This window comes from Odontomachus brunneus, unplaced genomic scaffold, assembly GCF_010583005.1.
Source record: "Odontomachus brunneus isolate Ranch 3 - 2012 unplaced genomic scaffold, Obru_v1 Obru_scaffold_123, whole genome shotgun sequence".
In the NCBI taxonomy this organism is placed as follows: Eukaryota; Metazoa; Arthropoda; class Insecta; order Hymenoptera; family Formicidae; genus Odontomachus; species Odontomachus brunneus.
Genome location: NW_022639573.1, coordinates 239,650 through 255,199, shown reverse-complemented (window position 1 = coordinate 255,199; position 15,550 = coordinate 239,650). Strand labels below are relative to the sequence as shown.

The 15,550-nt window shown below is 39.0% G+C and overlaps 1 protein-coding gene and 1 long non-coding RNA gene across 5 annotated transcripts in view; one reads left to right on the top strand and one right to left on the bottom strand.

Annotated features, from left to right (window-relative positions):
* Nucleotides 1-15,550, bottom strand: part of LOC116849656 — a 293,934-nt gene that overhangs the window by 160,656 nt on the left and 117,728 nt on the right. The gene's annotated exons all lie outside the window — the stretch shown is intronic.
* Nucleotides 1-15,550, top strand: part of LOC116849652 (transcription factor Sox-1a) — a 218,211-nt gene that overhangs the window by 164,436 nt on the left and 38,225 nt on the right. For 2 of the 4 annotated variants that reach the window (XR_004379186.1, XR_004379185.1), the window contains exon 3: nucleotides 11,037-11,163. The exons of the other annotated variants lie outside the window; for them this stretch is intronic. The gene's annotated coding sequence lies outside the window, so the exon portion shown is untranslated. The remainder of the gene's footprint in view (nucleotides 1-11,036; nucleotides 11,164-15,550) is intronic. 4 annotated transcript variants of the gene reach the window in all.

Below are 15,550 nucleotides of genomic sequence, written 5' to 3'. Positions count from 1 at the left end.
TGAGTCGTTTCGAAATAGCTTGTTGAGTAACTTCCAATGTTCTTGCGAGCTCTTTTTGCGTTTGACACGAATCTTGATCGAGTAATGTTTCTAATTCTTCATCTTCAAACTTTTTCGGTTGACCCGAACGCTCTTTGTCTTCAACACTAAAATCACCACTTTGAAATCGTCGAAACCATTCTCTGCAAGATTTATCCGACGGTGCAGATTCACCATAAACTTCCACAAGCATTCGATGCGCTTCAGCTGCACTTTTCTTCCAATTGAAACAGAAAATCAAAACTTCCCGCAAATGGTGCTTATTTGGAACGAAACTCGACATTTTCAACGCAGTAAAAATTAAACTTGTTGTGCAAAACTCACAGGCTTGTAAACAATATTTGGTTGACAGATGTTGACACTTCACGATACAGCAAAAATCAGCTGTCGCCGTCAACCATTTATAGCACCTAGAGCCATCTTTTAAAAACGGACCGAACTAAGTTGTACACCCAATACATTGACATTGGAAGTATTAACGATGTAAACTTATATCCGCAGAGTTATGTTGCCCAGTCTACATGTTTCGTCGAATTACTCAGTTTCCAGTGCGCCAACTGCAAGGGCGAAAATAGTCCGGCATGATACTAGGGAAGATCGGATGTAGTTGGCCTAAAGTTTATGTTGACCATGTGCTTTGTTTGTTTGTGTATTTATCGTTGAGAGAAATGGTGAAAAAGCCAAATGTTCTTTTGGAATATAAGTACTTCTTCCTGGGTTTCATTAAAGTCGAAATAATATTACGTCGAATATAATATAATATAATAAAAAAAGAAAGAAAAGTAATTTACGAGTTGCCGAGTATATTTTCGCATATTTAGTAAATTTAGGATATTATTGTGAAAATATATATGCAGAAAATATATATGCACAAATAAATTTAGTATATTATATATCAAGTACAACAACAAATATATCCTAATTTTAATCTAATTTTATCTTAATCATAAAAAATAATTTACACTAATGTGAATAAAAAATAAAAATATTATATACTATATACTATTTGAAAATTTCACAGAAAAAAATATTTGAAAATTTCACAGAAATAAACTGTATGGCCGACAAGTAAATTTTCAAGTATGTTTTCCCAATGTAGTAAAGCTTACTTAATACAGAATGTTTCTAAATAATAAAATGTTTTTCGAAGTACAAATGTAGTCTTCTTACTGGCTAACTTAACCAAGTACCAGAGCAAGATGGCTACATTACAGCGGTTATTGCAGAACAAAATACACGGTTTGTTGCTGGCATGGAAACATACAAGTTGTCTCTATCAAGTCTATACAGTCAATCACAACAATTAGTTGTTTGAAGTTGTAACTTCGAAATTCTGCAAAGTGTAGCTTCTTGTCCCGATCTCCCTTATTTATCATCGCAGGAGAGCGCGAAGCAACTCGAGACGCGAGTCTTCGCCACGTTCCTCAGCTTTCCTTCACCCTCGCCGAGCGAGGAATCCTCGCGACGTCGTCGACGCAACGTAACGTAATGGTGAACGGTAAATATTAATCTCAGGCGTTACAATGCGCGCGGCTCGTCCCGTCTCGCGGCCCCGAACCCGCTGTCACGTCATTCTTCACAGCCCGGGCTTCTCATCACTCTCCGGACCGAGCCGTGACCAATCCGGAATAAATATTGGCGATTATTAACTCGCCACGCGGGCCATGGCCTGACGAGGATCCCGACGAGGGCCAGAGGGAGCCTGCGAGTAGAAAGGGGGCAGGCAGGGAGCGAAGGAGGTAGGCCAGGGGAAAGGCCACGTCGTTCTCGAGGTGCAAGATAGACCATGGACGCGGTTCGTGTCTTCGTGAGATGCTTGAGACGTTAAGTGGTCCCATTAGCTACGTTCCTAGGTGGACCATGATGGCATTCCTTTGGCCAGTCCGTCTTCCACGAGCCCTCCCGCCCTCTCCGTTCCCATTGCCCCCGTGCGCATTAATTCTCACGGTGCCACGTGTAGCCACTAATATACGGCGAGCACGTAAATAACTCTTTACGTGATTTCGAGAGATAAGGGGGAAGTACAGACGAGGAAGATAATGAGAGTACTGTACTGGGTACACAAAGTTATACAAAAAGAGGAAACTTGTCGTCCAGTATTTGACGTCCCCCGTGGTGACCAATTGGCTCTCTTTTCTTTTTCCTTCGTTAACAATATACACGATTACCGTGGAATAGAATGCACGCGATAACAATGTCGCCGTAGGTCTGAAGAAGCGTCTCGACCAGCCTGGCGTCGTTCTCGACGTTAACCTCCTCCTCCTTCTCCTCCTCCCCTCAGCTTCGAATCATCGGTCGGACGGCCGTAACAAGAGAGCCGACATGACGGTGTTAACCGACTATCCTCTCGCGATCGACGCGAGATCGAGGATACCCTTTTGGATAACCTCGAGGTGGCGGGGAAGGAGATAAGCCGAGCGGCGTCCAGGTGTCTCTCGCGATAGGCCGACAAAGGGCTCGAGAGGGCCACTCTCGAGCATGTAACAGCGGGCAGAGTCATCGCGTCTCGTCGTCTCGCCGGAGGGCGGTTGTAAGGGCTTGTGGAAGGAGAGGACGGTCTAGACCTCTTTTTTCAACGGCTGCGACGAGCCAGGCCTGCGCAGGTGAGGCGAAGGGGAGAGGAGAGGAGAGATGGAGATGTCACCGTCGCGCCGGGGCCGACCACGAAGTCGGGCCGCGCGCGGCGAGTCAGCGAATTCCTCGTTCGTCGAGCCACCATGACGACTTCATCCCCCCGCCTCGACGTTTCCTCGACGACTCGGCCGCGGAAGTGAGAAAAATTCGACCAATGAATTATTATCCTCGAGACGCGGCCTCCAAATCGCCGAATAACCTCGCGGACAAAATCCGAAACTCCTACACCCGCACGCGACCTCATGTGACTCTCTAAGACCTGTCTTGTATATTCACTTTGTGTCCACTGCAAATTTTTTATATTGACAGAGTAATAACTTCATCGATACAATACTATCGATCCTTCCTAAATAGAGCTATATTCTTCGTCCCAATCGATAAAACTGTGACATTCCCATTGAAGAAATCAATATTCGCAATATAGCAATCATGTGCAGAGCAGAATCGTTGACGCCAGAAATTGTATAACGCGCTTTTCACACGAAAAAAAAGTAAGCAAATTTTATTTTCTCAATTTTTTATTGATGCCATCTTAAAGTAAAAAATTAGTACTTTTATGTTCATTATAATGCACTGAGAGAAATTACTCGATAAAAAATTAACAAACGAATATTTCCGATCAAAATACCAATGAACTTTTATATCCGATCAAGATATCCGATTAAATTTCATTGAAAACTTCCGATCATAATGACATTTCATCAGATAAACCAATAAAAAAATTAACCGATATTTCTCATTGGATGTTTCCTGATCGTATATAAAAATTCATTGGTATTTTGATCGGAAATATTCGTTTGTTAATTTTTTATCGAATAATTTCTCTCAGTGTACTTTTGCTCTCAACGCCTGATATATGACCCCACCTTGTTGTTTATGTCCCTTAATTCCATATTTAAGAGTTAATGTATTCGTTTTGTCCGATGTACTTATATTTTTTTTATATGATAAAGAAAAAGCTAATTAATAATATAATATGTTATAATTGTTCAGCTTCAAAATCAGCATTTTTGGCTCTTGTCTGATTTTCTTGTCATTGTTTCTTTTCCACTAACTTTGAGTTATCACTTTATTCGATGATCATTTAGGAGGGTCGAAACACAACGCGTTTTCAGTTTAACACAATCAAAAAAACAGTAAACAAAATATGAAAGCTAAATTATGTCGGCATCCTGTATCTTTTTAATAATTGTCACTTGAAACTTGTCTCATCTGCATTGAGAAAAAAAATGTCTCGTATTTGTGACTACAATCATATGAAAGAATTATAATCAGGAAAATCAATATTGTAGTAATTGTTACTATAGTGCTAGTATTATTATAATCTTAATGATAATAATCTTACATACATATATTGTTAGTACTATCTTTTTGTTAGAATAACGAGAAGATGTAGTTGGCGTCAAAAATATTTATAATATTTTGATGAGATTAATTATTTTTCTCTCAGTGTGGGGTACTCAGATTTTCATTCAGAGTTAGATCCAAGTTTTTCAGTTGAATTATGATATACGTGACACTTATGTGTCTGTAATCACGATTCAACTGAAAAACTCCTGTTTGACTCTGAATTCAAATCTGAGCATCTCATTTGAAACAAACATCAAATAATAACTAACTCAATAATAATTAATAAAGTAATTTAAAGGCTTGAAAATGTCAGATGATCATCGCGAACTGGACTTATTTTTCAAATTGCGAGAATAATTTCCGGCATGTGGGATAACCGCTCACTTGAAAGAAACAAGTCGATTACAATTATAGGAAATAATTATGATTCACACGCGTCTCTTCTCGCGCGGGGTGAGAGAGTATCAAGCGCGCCCCGTCCCCCAATCGTGTACGCAGGCTAGATTTTTCAGCCTCCGAGGAAGATTAAATTTACACATAGTAGCGCCGTGGAACAATACCGGCGCTGTTTGCGCGCTGCGGTAAATATTTGAGTGCCATCCCATCGTGCGTCCTCGATGCCACGCGCCGCTCTCTCGGCGAGGTCTGGCCGCCTTCTGTTCGTGGTAGCCAAGGGCTCGAACTTCAGGGTACATACTAATTCCCTTAGCGTACTCTTTCGCCGATCGATGTTTGCTCCCGCCACTTCGCTTTAATTGTTCGCGAATCGCGCCATAATGACTACCGGCCAAGCTGTAGCGGCGCTGTTGCGCGCCGTCGGGGGTGCAGAGGTGGGATGGGATTGTAAATCGTAAGCAATTTTCCTCGGTGGCGAAATGCGCGAATTCGCCGATCGATCGATAATATCATCGTCAGGGTCAGAGAGTCGTGTTGAGGCGGAGGAGAGAGAGTCGGCACGGCAGTAAATAAAAGTCCCGGGTTAATTTTTTTCGAACAATGCCACACACCGTCGCCCTCTCCTTCCTCCAACCCCATCCCTCTCTCTCTCTCTCTCTCTCTCTCTCTCTCTCTCGCTCCCTTCGCACCGAGGTAGAGGATAGCAACCCCTTTTTCCATACTGTTCAATCTCTCCCGACTGAACGTAATTCGTGTCGCCATTCAAAAAGTGAGCTAATGGTATTGCTTCCCCCCGCGCTCGAGCTTCGCGAAAATTTATCGCGATCTTGCCCCCGCGCACGCGGAGATTTATCTGCTAATGCGCGCGGAATCGCATCGAAAATTTACCGTGCCGATTCGCGAGCGCTCTGGAAACGTCATCCGTGAGAATTGTGGCTGCAAGGGGTTGATATTTAAATATCGTACACAGAGAAAAAAATTAGTATCCAATTAAAACTAATATATTCGAGTTGACAATTATTGTTTCATGTAGGGTAGACTGAGGCAAATCGGATCACAGGGTGAATCGGATCAATATAAGCTCTAAGACAGTTATTGTTAATATTTTGTTTTAAATGAGCTGTTTTATCATAAGCAACGATATGTAATTTTGTTAGAAGAAATTTCAACACCCATAATGTTATAATTTTATGTGAATATTATAATAGTCTCATGTATATAAGAAGTACAATATTTATGATGATTATTTTAATGATAATTATATCTTCAATATTTATGTTGATTATTTTAATGATAATGATATCTTCTTCCGACATTTAAAAACATCATATTTTGTTTAAATCTGACATTTTCAACATTTTGTTTTAAATATGACTATCTATTTGTGAAAATTATTTTTGTACAAGGATATATTTTTCTTAACTTTAACTTTGTTGAATATCATATAAAATGTATTAATGTAAGTAACTTTTCTTTTAATTTAACGCTATGTAATAGCATTTTAAAATTTGCATAGTCAAAAGTAAAGACATTCTCAAAAAAAGAATTTTCTTTTTTGTGTACAGAGCTCGATAATCGCTCCTGTCTTTTGCGAAAACGTGACTTTCTGAGAAAAGGATCCGCTTAAGGACCGAAATGTTTAGACATTACAATTAATGGTTATTGCTTGAGCAATGTTTTATTTCTTTACTAATATTAAACTATTTATGATTGACTCTTATACATAAAGATTCTAATTTTCAGTAAAATAAATCTGACAGTTTATTCCTGCATTATTAGAAATATAGTAAAGTTGGAAAGTATTTCGAAAAAAGAAAGTATGAGGAAAAAAAATTGTAATATTCTCTCCGTGTAGGATTAATTACAAACTTGGCGAATGACGAAACCCTATAATAAAAAATCTGCGGAATTGTGTAAAGTAATAAATCGATTTGCAATCTATATTTTCGTTCTTGAATTTAGGAAAGGGCATACGTCTTACGAGGCACATAAATACTAACGCAAGGGGTAAGACAAATCTCCAAAGAACATGCTCATCCCAGCGTGAAGCGTGTCACGTGGTTCTACCTTACGGAATCGTAACGCGCGTTAACGATACTTCTTAAATCAATCCCCGTCCGTCGGATACTCTCACTCGCGTGGGCGTGGAATACCTGGCGCGGCGGCAGGTAACGAACCAAGCTCATTATTCGTCGTCACGTGTCACTCGCGACCTCGTCGTAAATGAAGGGGAACGAGAAGAGGAATCGTCTCGGGTCGGCTATCCTCCTTCGGATCGTCTCGTTACGGCCATTCGTCATTTTCACACCTTCGCGTGAACGCAAAGTTGAAGCAAAGAAAAACCATACAGGCTATACGCGCTACGTGCACGCGCGTTTTGCTCGATATCATCACAGCGTTGGAAGATACCTCGGAGGACGTATGAAACCCTAATGAACAATTAATCTTTTTTAATGGATACAAAATTAAAGGAATAGAACGATTTGGATTAAAATATTTTCGAAGATAACGACACAGAAATTTGATGCCAAGATACAGAAGTGTACGTAAATTTAACAGCGATTTTATTAGTCGAGTTGTAAAGGTTGTGTCCCTCATGAGTGGTTTATATGAGTGATTTATGTATGTACTCATTCTTTTATCATATAGAATGATGAAATAAAAGTACGGAAGAAATATGAGAAAATATATTACATTTTCTCAAAACAACAAAATATAATATAGGAATTTGAGTAGAGCTTTTAGTAAATGTAATGTTTGTAGCTGCAACAAAAAAGTTATATTATCGGATGATGTAAATTTAATGATTTACTCAATATTAAGAGAAAAAAGTTCAAGTAGATGCCCAGACAAGTGTATATAAAGTTTACAACAACTTTATTGGTCGATTTGTAAAGCTTGCATCCCTTATGACTGATTCATATAGCACACATATTGATCACGTAGAATGATGAAATGGAAATACGAAAAGAATGATATAATAATAAAATATAATATAATGTAATATAACAATCTATGAATGTGTGTAAAGCAAGTACTACTTCGTGGACACGCACTTAATCTTACACATACTTATTGTTTTGATTTTTAAATATTTCAACAATAAGTTGAACAATAGTTGAACAAATTAAGTATTTAAATAAAACAATAAGAATATTCAAAATTAGGCACGCAAAAAAAATTTGAATCAACCAAATATCTAGTAAAATATGAACGCGCGAATCAGAATTCTAATTTGTTCATATTCCATCAGATATTTGGTTAATTCGACTAAATTTTTTTCCCGAACGCGTATGCGTGGCTATTGGTACTTTTATTTCAACTTTTCGTAAATTCAGCTGCATCCATGTAACAAAAAGTTGTAACACACTATTGTACGATGTAAATTCAATCGTTAATTCAATGCACACTACACTGGCCTCTCGCAAATGTAATTAAAAAATCGCCAAGTTTCCATCATCGACTGTGTCCCATCGTGATAATCATGAAGGCCCATCTAGGTGGACTTGAACCGAGTGTAAGACGTCGCGCATCCGAGAGGACGTAACAAACGGCACACGCTCCCGCACGTTCCTCAATAATTATCCAATTACTTCGTCCGCGACTCACCTATAATAGCTCGCCCGCCGCGAAACGGGTTCGTGTTCCAGACGTTAGTCGTACAATGCGTTACACCTATCTCGCCCCCTCCCCGACGTCACGGCTATCCGTCATTTTCACACCTCCGAGGTGATAGGAGAGACGCGAGACGCTTTCGAGGAGGAAGCGCAGCAATTGTATGTCGGCTGCGCGGCGATAAGCGCGCCTCGCCGTCGTCGCGTCGCGTCGTTTCGCTTCTCCGCGACGTCGACTTCTCGCGTGTCGCGCGGCATAAAATTAACTCGGCGAATTAGTGCCGCGCACACGCAACCGCCGTGTAGACATATCCTCGACACGCACACGTATCCACGTACGCACGGCAGCAAGACGACGTCAGCGACGACGGCAGCGACGACGCCGTGCGCTGAAAATGTTAATGCGCTCCAAGTTTATCGTCGCCCGATAGCGACGATGACACGGCGCTTTCGCGTCTGTAAACTCGGCGAAAAGCGGTTTCTCTTCTGTCCTCCTCTTTCTATTCTTGCGGAAAAAGCGGATTAATTATTCACCGATAGACACTCGTGCAAAACAAGTTTAGTCGAGGCGAGTTATAATTATTGATAGACGTTAACGTTGTCGAAGGAAACGGCTCTGATGATTTTCGAAAATAAAGCAACGATAAGGAAATCGGGCTAAAGTAAGGACTAAAAACACTGATACTGAAGCTAATAATTATATCACTTTCTTCATCACACATATAAGAAAATATAGATACACTGAACAGAGCAAAAATTAAATATCGTACGTTCCGGTCTGGCAATCTCGTAAGTCTTATACGCAATTTGCGTGATTAATAAGTTTATTGTTTGTTTATATCTGATATTAATTGAAGATGATCCAAGAGGGAAGATCGAAACGTACGAAATTTATCCCTTAAACAACAAAGTGAGATCAACGATTACTTCAATCTGTACATATTGATAATATTTTTCAGTGCAATCTATAGAAAACTTTGTGATATGTTTGTGCTAGAGTCAGACATTACACTGGGGAAATATTTTGACACGATAAAAAAATTTGTTCTTGTTAAATTACTATTCATTTAATAAAATCATATAAAATTTAATTTGTAGAAGAATAAACTTGTAGAAGAAATATTGAGATCATATGAGTCGTTGAGAGTGAACGTGATGTAAGTCAATTTTTTCTAATTTGTATTGATATTATAGAAAGAAAAGGAAAGAGAGGAAAGAGGAGAGTGAACAACTCTTTGTCTGTGATGCCAATTCCAGTTAAAATTGTGGATATAGCTTTCGGAGAAGATGTTTGTGCTTTCAAGCTCGTGAAACAATTTGTCAGGAAGACCAATTTGAAGGTCTAGCCCTCTCTTTAGTTAATATTTCTCCTATGTAGGAGCCAATAAAATTTTCTTGTATGATTGGCCAATGATATTTATATCAGGTTATAAGGAAGAAGAAGAAGAATTCATGTTAGATAAAATTCGACTTATATATTACACTGAGAGAAATTGTCCAATAAAAAATTAACAAACGGATAATATTTCTCCTATATAGGAGCCAACAAAATTTTCTTGTATGATTGGCCAGTGATATTTATATCAGATTATAAAGAAGAAGAAGAAAAATTCATGTTAGATAAAATTCGACTTATATATTACACTGAGAGAAATTATCCGATAAAAAATTAACAAACGGATAATTCCGATCAAAATACCGATGAATTTTTATATCCGATTAGGATATATGACTAGATTTAATCAAATACTTTCGATCATAATGGCATTTCATCAGATAAACCGATCAAAAAATTTATGAACCGATATTTCTCATCGGATGTTTCCTGATCAGATACAAAAATTCATCGATATTTTGATATTCGTTTGTTAATTTTTTATCGGATAATTTCTCTCAGTGTATTTTTGCTATCAACGCTTGATATATGACTCCACCTTGTTGTTTATACTCCTTAATTTCACCTTAATAGGTTAATCATTTAAGGGTTAATGAGTTTATTTCGTCTGATGTACTTATATTTTTTATATAATATAAAGAGTGATATAATTGTGATATATTTGTTAACTCTTTGAGTTCAGCGTTTTTGCCTCTTACTTGCCTGATTTCCTTCATTTTCGCTAAATTTGAGTTATCACTTTATTCGACTGAGGAGGATCGAAACACGACTGAAACGTTTTTTAGCTTTTGAATATATGACACATGATTGGTGTAAATACAGGAAGAAAAAGAGTGTTATTTGCGCAACCGGTTACCTATGTTGGCTCTTACTGACTCTTACAATTTTTGATATTTTGATTATTCAAGAGATTACGTCTCCATTACGATACTTAATTTAATTTTGTTTGTATTATCAATCGAGTTTCGATTGAAACAGAGAGCAGGTGCGCACACTATCAGCCGTCGCGAGTTAATATTCTGTAAAGAGATAATTTTCAAGAATGACTTCTGCTCGAAGATGTGATTTTTGGACTGAAGCGTCGCGCGGAGCGAATGGGAGCTCAAGAAGAGATGTCTCTATAATATACCGCTCTCTATGTCAATATCAATCGTGGGATGACTCGCGCGTGAACTCGTATATTTTACATGGCATTCCGTCGTGCATGTCACAATTCTCTTCGAGAATTTTCTGGAGATCTCTCGGCGATCGCCAAGCGCAAGGGCGTTTCCTGTTACCGATCCGCGACGATCGCTCGACTTTGCGAGAAACCAAATCCGCTGAAATCCAATGAAATCCAAGTCTCGCGGGATTCGCGCCGCTCTCTTCCGCGCCGATTTTTCTCCCTCTCTCGCCGAACTCGCGACGCGGTTCTACGGTGTTTATTCCGATGCGCGACATTACAGTTAAGGATTAAGCGTGGCCTCGTTGGTATCAATTTCGCATGTTGCCCCGCGACGAAATCGCCGGCTAATTCGCCAGAACGGAAACGGTCTTTACCAGCTCGGCCGGGCCGAAAAGGACCCCGACCGATCTCGCTCAGACGCACGTTGTGGTGTGTGTTGCAGGGATTGGAACGCGACGGGCAACGTACGCGTGCAGGAATCCTGGCCGACGTGAGCGACTCTCGCCACGACAATGTCGAACCATTCCAGCGCCGAAGGATCAGGATCCTTGATTGTTTCGCGCGCTACGGTGAGTCTTCTTTCATCTGGGAAGATTAGATCAAGCGAAAGAGAGAATCGAGCAAGGCGTGAAACTTACTAGACACTCGAGATTGATTACTCCTTGCTGACGCGAGCGGACTCTCTACTGGGTGTTCCGTAAGGTTCGCATTTTGGGTCTCGAGAGGCGTACTTTCTCGCCGAGAGGCGTTTGTTGTCGACCCACGACGATAATGCGCGTAACATTGATCATAATGTGCGTCGCGGTTTTTGCGATTTCCGTGTCTCTGCGCCACAGGTCGCGGTACGATTCAATAAGCGCGAAAAAAAGGACACGATTTAAAAATTAGTATCGAAATTAGTCGAATTAGTCGGCGTGACTCGCGATTTTGAAAGAGTAAACTTATGCAAGTACGCAAATTATACCATCGCGTTTGCGGTAAAGTAAAACGATGAAGCGAATAGACGTCTTTGATTTGACTTAACCCATCGAAGTCACTTAACAAATTTGTCTCATGACGCGTACTTGTGTTCAAATATGTGAAAGCAACAAATTCGATTATAAACAGTTATATTAGTAAATACTTACGGCCGATTTTTCAATAGTAGCTTAAACTCCGTTCACAATTAAACTCATTGTTATAGAACAAAGTTTGAACTCAAATCTACCCTGATAGACTGATATACGTAAAAGTTACAGATTAAGTCATGAAATTTAGCAACGTTAGGTCGCTTATGATTGATGATATTGCAAAAAATGATTAAAGTTTCCCCCAAACAATGTCATAAATAAATTATTAAATGTAATATAAAAATTTGAGTGTAATTTTAAGTAAATTTGTTTGCTGTATTAATATAACAAAAATTTATTGCGTGACGTTTTATTTAATAATTTTAAATACAGTATGTTTACTTTATAAATGTAATTAAGAGAACTGCGAAGTTTCCATCATCAATTATCTCGCGTCGCAATAATTATGAAAGTCTGTCTGGGTAAATTTAAACTGCTCAGAATGAACAGGTGTATGTAACATACGTTTGGCAGCAACGTTACTAGTCGATTTGTAAAGCCTGCGTTCTTTATAAGTTGTTCATGTGACACTCATATATCACATGGAATAACGAAATAGAAATACGAAAAAAATGATCGAAATTTGTACAAAATAATTTCATGCAAAATGTAATATGAAAACCTGAGTGTAACTTTGAATAAATTTGTCACTGTACCAATATATTTGTACCAATATAGCAAAAAGTTTTGCATTATTGTATGATGCAAATTTAATGATTGATTCAGTATACAATGCATTTTCCTCATAAATGCAATTTACAAAATTACATTAGTTTCCATCATCGATTATCACACCGCGATAATCATACACGGAAAAAAAAGATATCATGCACATTATTAGAAATATTTAGATTATCAGCAGCATAGTTGCATCGCCTTAATTATCTTTTTATGGTGGAAATGACTCGGTTACTTTAGTACATTAACCATATCAATGTAGTTACGTGTTGTAATTACGGTTGTGGCAACCAGAAATCGGTTAGGATGATATGGATATACTCTAGTTGGAACAACCAGATATTCTCACTCCTAACTCAGTAATTGTTTTGTGGTTACAGCACTCATATAATCAGTTGTTCCGTATTTTATTTTCTATCTGGTTCTATCTGACACAATCAGATTTGTGTGCGGGCCAACTATATTATTTTTCTGTGTACAAATCTATGTGAGTATCATTGGAAATTCGGCCTTAGAAGTTTATTGTTTGCTCGTCAGTCTAGAGAGTATTTCAAAATTTATCTTCGACTTTTGCCATTTCTCAGTTTCGCGAATGACCACAATAAATTCTGCATCCTGCTTTCCTCGACGGAAAATATAATCTTTATGGGTTAAAATCCGCGATCAGTAACTGTCGCAACGAGCGCGAGCCACTTTAATTGTCAAGTGACAAACCAAAGCTTGACGACTTCGAACTAGAAATTTATTCCATGGTCTTGATCAGATTGATGCCGATCAGTTATCCGGTTTGTGCAAGATGATGTTATCAAGCCATGACGAGTCATGTAACGCAGCGTGGCGATCAGGAGCTCGTTAGTAATAAGGATCATTAGTAATTAGAAGCTTATTAATAGTTAGGGTCCGATAACATCACCTGGTGCAAACCAGATAGCTGATTGGGATCAAGCAGATCCGAGCCATGGGATAAATTTCTAATCGAAGCGTCGATGCTTGCCGCGCGCGGGCCCGTCGACGGCATAGAAAACCGCCGATGTTGGCGCAGGAGGAGGTGCTCGCGACTCGATTCCGCAACAACCTGATCGGTGCGATGCTGGCGATGCGTCCGTGAAAATATCGCGAGGCGGAATTGCGTTTTTGCGACGAGCCGCCGCTCGTCCCGCTCGCCTCATCGCGCGCGTCGCGTACACGATCAACGCCTCCGATCTCTATCGGCCGTTTAATCGATCCATCCTATCCGATCCTTACAACGAGCCGAGAGAGCTCTCTCACGCCGTGACCGATCCCGACTCGATTCCTCTCGCGCGGCGGATTAAATCGGGACGCGGATGTTTTGCCCCAGTTTCACTTGACAGGCCGATCTGCACGGCGAGTTCGTTCCGCTCAGGCAAACTAGGCGATTGGCGGCTTCGATAGTCCCGCCGAGATCGCCCGCTCGCTCGCCCGCTCGCTCGCTCGTTCGTTCGTTCGTTCGTTCGTTCGTTCGTTCGATCGATAATCGGTAAGAGAGCGAGGGGGCCCCCGTTCGCGCGGATCCGATTCGCTCTCCGGATCGCCAAAATCGAACAGCGCGACCCTCGCGATCGGCGAGCCCGCTCGGCAGCGCACCTTGTCACCGATGATCGTTCCGGCGTGGCGGTTACTTTAATTACAAAAATAAGTCGGCCGAAAAAATGTATCCCCAGCGGCGAAAAAATGCCGCGTCGCCATTCTCGCCGGCAAGAACGGGCCCTTTCGACGCGCTCGGACGTGTAAACCCGAGAGCTGCCGCCGCACTTCTTGGGAATACCACTGGCTTAATATCGCGATATCGTGCGTATGGTAAAAGTACCTATGCTGACCACAGTGCCTTGACTCTGTCCTAACTCTTGTTGTTTTGGTCTTTAAATACGAGTATCGGAACTTTCAATGTAGAATGTACATGTATATCCAACTAGCTTAAACTAGCCGGCATTGCTCGAGCTTGTTATATATATTTAAAACATCTTAACACGCTCGCATAACTTACTAGCATCACATATATGTGACACAACGATCTCTCATTAGAAAAGATGAAAATGACTCAGTCTGTGAGGGTAACTTATTCGGTAAATTATGGTAAATTGTCCGGTGATTTTGGAAAGTTGTAAAATAGTAATTTAGAAAAAAATTATAGAAATAGAGAAATTTAATGTAAAGTTTAAAAGGAGCCTCTAAGATGAGTAAGATACTTTATTTAATTTATATTTTCTATAAAATATTTTAATACATACATACACACACACACTGAATATATCGATGTACTATATGTAGCTATCACTATATATAGTAATTAGAAAACTAGGTATATAATAAATAGAGAAACTTAAAAAAGATTTTAAGATCTTAATTTATATTTTTAATACCTCGAAAATAGTCTCAATCTATATTTTTTATACTATTATACAGTTTTACAGCATTTTCATTTATTATCTTGCTGTTTTAGCGATTAAATAGACTATATTTTAAAATTTATAATAGACAATTTTAAATTTTTAAGAAATGAAAACTTTGATACTCTCGGAGAATTGTAAATAGTATCTTTTCTTTCATTTGAGAAATATTTTTGTGATTACTAGATGTATATTTAATGAGAATATAAGAAGAATTGTTTTTACATCAGCATGAAAAACACGAATATTTGTGCATAAAATTATTAAAAACAACAGATTTTACCAAAATTACCAATAAATTACTATCTTATCGTAATTTTACCGTGAGCAATCGTCACTTTGAATCTGAGTAATTTTATATTTGTACTCATTAGAGACCCCCCTCCCTATGTGTGACGGCAAAAAATGTTTTTCTATATCCATATTATCAAACTCTAAGTTTGTTTTACAAAATTATGTAAAAAAGATATGAAGTGGTCTGTAAGAAGAATCCTCTAAATAAACTATGGTAGTGAATGTATTAAATTGTCACAAAATGTCAAAGGGATGAAATCAGAGGTGGGAGGTCTCCAGATATCATGTAGTCTATATTTTCTACAAAAGTCTGAAGAGCAACTATGCAAAATTTGGTCCAGATCGGTTAAAAGATTTAAAAGTTTATAGGCAACATACAGGCACATACAGATAGACATTCTATTTTATGTATATATATATATATATATATATATATATATATATATATATATATATATATATATATA